This window comes from Schistocerca gregaria, unplaced genomic scaffold, assembly GCF_023897955.1.
Source record: "Schistocerca gregaria isolate iqSchGreg1 unplaced genomic scaffold, iqSchGreg1.2 ptg001171l, whole genome shotgun sequence".
NCBI lineage: Eukaryota > Metazoa > Arthropoda > Insecta > Orthoptera > Acrididae > Schistocerca > Schistocerca gregaria.
The window spans coordinates 70,001-75,000 of NW_026062501.1; the positions used below are offsets into that span (position 1 = coordinate 70,001).

Consider the following 5,000-nt stretch of genomic DNA (forward strand, 5'->3'; position numbering starts at 1 on the left):
ATTCCTTTAAGTTTCAGCTTTGCAACCATACTTCCCCCGGAACCCAAAAGCTTTGGTTTCCCGGAGGCTGCCCGCCGAGTCATCGGAGGAACTGCGGCGGATCGCTGGCTGGCATCGTTTATGGTTAGAACTAGGGCGGTATCTGATCGCCTTCGAACCTCTAACTTTCGTTCTTGATTAATGAAAACATACTTGGCAAATGCTTTCGCTTCTGTTCGTCTTGCGACGATCCAAGAATTTCACCTCTAACGTCGCAATACGAATGCCCCCGCCTGTCCCTATTAATCATTACCTCGGGTTCCGAAAACCAACAAAATAGAACCGAGGTCCTATTCCATTATTCCATGCACACAGTATTCAGGCGGGCTTGCCTGCTTTAAGCACTCTAATTTGTTCAAAGTAAACGTGCCGGCCCACCGAGACACTCAACAAAGAGCACCCTGGTAGGATTTAAACGGGGTCCGCCTCGGGACGCGAAAGCACCCCTTCGGCTCGCCCCACCGGCAGGACGTCCCACGATACATGCCAGTTAAACACCGACGGGCGGTGAACTAACAGCGTGGGACACAAATCCAACTACGAGCTTTTTAACCGCAACAACTTTAATATACGCTATTGGAGCTGGAATTACCGCGGCTGCTGGCACCAGACTTGCCCTCCAATAGATACTCGTTAAAGGATTTAAAGTGTACTCATTCCGATTACGGGGCCTCGGATGAGTCCCGTATCGTTATTTTTCGTCACTACCTCCCCGTGCCGGGAGTGGGTAATTTGCGCGCCTGCTGCCTTCCTTGGATGTGGTAGCCGTTTCTCAGGCTCCCTCTCCGGAATCGAACCCTGATTCCCCGTTACCCGTTACAACCATGGTAGGCGCAGAACCTACCATCGACAGTTGATAAGGCAGACATTTGAAAGATGCGTCGCCGGTACGAGGACCGTGCGATCAGCCCAAAGTTATTCAGAGTCACCAAGGCAAACGGACCAGACAAGCCAATCCGATTGGTTTTGATCTAATAAAAGCGTCCCTTCCATCTCTGGTCGGGACTCTGTTTGCATGTATTAGCTCTAGAATTACCACAGTTATCCAAGTAACGTGGGTACGATCTAAGGAACCATAACTGATTTAATGAGCCATTCGCGGTTTCACCTTAATGCGGCTTGTACTGAGACATGCATGGCTTAATCTTTGAGACAAGCATATGACTACTGGCAGGATCAACCAGGGAGCTGCGTCAACTAGAGCTGAGCAGCCGGCCGCCCGGGAGTGTGTCCCGGGGGCCCGCGCGAACACGCAAGCGTCCGCTCAATTATTCTGCAAACAGGAGGAGGCCGAGCTCCCCTGCACGATACACCTCGAAACCCTCTCAGGTCCCGGCGGCGCGCAGCGCCGTCCTAGGTACTTGGTCGGTTTCGAGAGAGGCGCAATCGCCCGGAGTTAGGCGAGTAGACGGTTTTAGTGCGAACACCCTTGCTCCCAACTGAGCTTGCCGCTGCCGACAGAGGCCCGGGAGCGTGCTGTCGTGGCATTGCCGGCGGGAGACAACACGCGCCACCTATGGTGACCGGCAGCTCCAACGCCAGCGCCACACAAGGGCAAAGCCCCACTTGGGTGCAGAAGCGAACTCTCCCAGCACAGCGCACGCGCCAACACGTCCGCACAACTGCGATACAAACCACCTGCGAGAACCGCTGGGGCGACCGAGCAGCAGACGGCGTCGCGGCGCCGAGTGCCAGGCGGCGGCGCATCCTCAACGCACACAGTCCTCAATCAGACCAGCACACTGCAGATGTCCACCGCGCTTCGCACCGGGCTCGGCTGAACCAACTTTGGCCGCCAGGCGCCGCGTGCAGGGTGCGCCGCAGCGTAGCTGCGCCGCCTGCCGGGCCCGTCGGCTGGCGCTCCTGCCACTCGGCGCCCCCCACCAGCCGCCTGTTGCGCGTGCGCCCACGCAGCGCGCGGCCAACACGCCGGGCGGCCCCCCTTCACCGGCCGGGAACAGTCCCACCAAGCCACCGCCGCGTATCGCTTCATACCCACATGGGCCTAGTCACGCGTGTGGATGTGGCGGGTACCGCTGAAACAACCGGTTAATAGCTGTACCGATCGTCGCCATCACAGATTCACCTCCAGCGTGAACAACCGCTCAACAACGGATTTCCAGTTCATTTGCGTATCTTGGGCAGTAAACGTAGATGTCCACCTACATTTGCGAATTCAACAATTCTTGCATGCCAGGATGTCATGTGTCACGACACGCTACATCAGACCACATACACACTGCGACATGTGCAGAAGAGAACACGTGGAAGGTGGCCCGCGCACGTATGCGATGTACCTTCCGCGATCCACTGTCAACCGGCATCTGCGGCATGTCCCAGATATGGAACGCGGTCCACCAGGGTAGCACTTTGTGTGAGGCAATACGACAAAGTCGGAATACACGCGTCACTACATCAGACGGCTCACGCTGACCTGACCTGACCTGACTCACCGCACCACCACCCCCAGCGACCCAGGGTGACATACAATGCGTTCGTACGTTCCTCCCACACGCCTCTACGGCGTACCACAGTGCAACCTAGCTGTTATTGGGAGACGAGACAAGTAGCATCAAGCACAACATATGGAAATTGAGATTCGACACCGTTGGGCACAGCCAGCGTACGGTCACACGTATCACACTACTTCACTCTGTACGTAACGACCGATGATCGGTACAGCGTGTGGGTTACGCGTACGACATCAGCGGACAATGGACACAGACCATACCACGACGTACACTGAGGGCGTCGACATCTGAATGCAACTGAACAGCTGCGAGGCTCATTTAACACTCAAACGCCAGACCGACCAGCTTGAGAGGACAGAGACACAAAGAGGGGGACAGAGGGGGACAGAGGGGGGGGAGGGGGGGGGTCGGCGATATAGTCCTATTGCAGTACAATTGACAGTGGATAGCAGGAATATGTGGAAAGTAAGCAACACTCGCAAGACATCTACATGAGGATAACAACGACACCAGAGATTCCGAGCAGTGAACTATGTTAGGCAAAGGGACAACGTGGGTTAGGTTAAGGGACAACGTGGGTTAGGTTAAGGGACAACGTGGGTTAGGTTAAGGGACAACGTGGGTTAGGTTAAGGGACAACGTGGGTTAGGTTAAGGGACAACGTGGGTTAGGTTAAGGGACAACGTGGGTTAGGTTAAGGGACAACGTGGGTTAGGTTAAGGGACAACGTGGGTTAGGTTAAGGGACAACGTGGGTTAGGTTAAGGGACAACGTGGGTTAGGTTAAGGGACAACGTGGGTTAGGTTAAGGGACAACGTGGGTTAGGTTAAGGGACAACGTGGGTTAGGTTAAGGGACAACGTGGGTTAGGTTAAGGGACAACTTGAGTTAGGTTAAGGGACAACTTGAGTTAGGTTAAGGGACAACTTGAGTTAGGTTAAGGGACAACTTGAGTTAGGTTAAGGGACAACTTGAGTTAGGTTAAGGGACAAATTGAGTTAGGTTAAGGGACAAATTGAGTTAGGTTAAGGGACAAATTGAGTTAGGTTAAGGGACAAATTGAGTTAGGTTAAGGGACAAATTGAGTTAGGTTAAGGGACAACTTGAGTTAGGTTAAGGGACAACTTGAGTTAGGTTAAGGGACAAATTGAGTTAGGTTAAGGGACAACTTGAGTTAGGTTAAGGGACAACTTGAGTTAGGTTAAGGGACAACTTGAGTTAGGTTAAGGGACAACTTGAGTTAGGTTAAGGGACAACTTGAGTTAGGTTAAGGGACAACTTGAGTTAGGTTAAGGGACAAATTGAGTTAGGTTAAGGGACAAATTGAGTTAGGTTAAGGGACAAATTGAGTTAGGTTAAGGGACAAATTGAGTTAGGTTAAGGGACAAATTGAGTTAGGTTAAGGGACAACTTGAGTTAGGTTAAGGGACAACTTGAGTTAGGTTAAGGGACAACTTGAGTTAGGTTAAGGGACAACTTGAGTTAGGTTAAGGGACAACTTGAGTTAGGTTAAGGGACAACTTGAGTTAGGTTAAGGGACAAATTGAGTTAGGTTAAGGGACAAATTGAGTTAGGTTAAGGGACAAATTGAGTTAGGTTAAGGGACAAATTGAGTTAGGTTAAGGGACAACTTGAGTTAGGTTAAGGGACAAATTGAGTTAGGTTAAGGGACAACTTGAGTTAGGTTAAGGGACAACTTGAGTTAGGTTAAGGGACAACTTGAGTTAGGTTAAGGGACAACTTGAGTTAGGTTAAGGGACAACTTGAGTTAGGTTAAGGGACAACTTGAGTTAGGTTAAGGGACAACTTGAGTTAGGTTAAGGGACAAATTGAGTTAGGTTAAGGGACAAATTGAGTTAGGTTAAGGGACAAATTGAGTTAGGTTAAGGGACAACTTGAGTTAGGTTAAGGGACAACTTGAGTTAGGTTAAGGGACAACTTGAGTTAGGTTAAGGGACAACTTGAGTTAGGTTAAGGGACAACTTGAGTTAGGTTAAGGGACAAATTGAGTTAGGTTAAGGGACAAATTGAGTTAGGTTAAGGGACAAATTGAGTTAGGTTAAGGGACAACTTGAGTTAGGTTAAGGGACAAATTGAGTTAGGTTAAGGGACAAATTGAGTTAGGTTAAGCGATAATCTGGTACAGCCACAGTTAGGTTAAGCGATAATCTGGTACAGCCACAGTTAGGTTAAGCGATAATCTGGTACAGCCACAGTTAGGTTAAGCGATAATCTGGTACAGCCACAGTTAGGTTAAGCGATAATCTGGTACAGCCACAGTTAGGTTAAGCGATAATCTGGTACAGCCACAGTTAGGTTAAGCGATAAACTGGTACAGCCACAGTTAGGTTAAGCGATAAACTGGTACAGCCACAGTTAGGTTAAGCGATAAACTGGTACAGCCACAGTTAGGTTAAGCGATAAACTGGTACAGCCACAGTTAGGTTAAGCGATAAACTGGTACAGCCACAGTTAGGTTAAGCGATAAACT

At 50.4% G+C, this 5,000-nt stretch overlaps 1 non-coding gene across 1 annotated transcript in view; it reads right to left on the reverse strand.

Annotated features, from left to right (window-relative positions):
- The window catches only part of LOC126329327 (small subunit ribosomal RNA), a 1,893-nt gene extending 667 nt beyond the window's left edge, over nucleotides 1-1,226 (reverse strand). The window contains exon 1 of the ribosomal RNA XR_007562207.1: nucleotides 1-1,226. This exon is cut by the window's left edge and continues 667 nt beyond it. This is a non-coding gene — a ribosomal RNA (small subunit ribosomal RNA).
- Nucleotides 1,227-5,000: the final 3,774 nt, after the last annotated feature.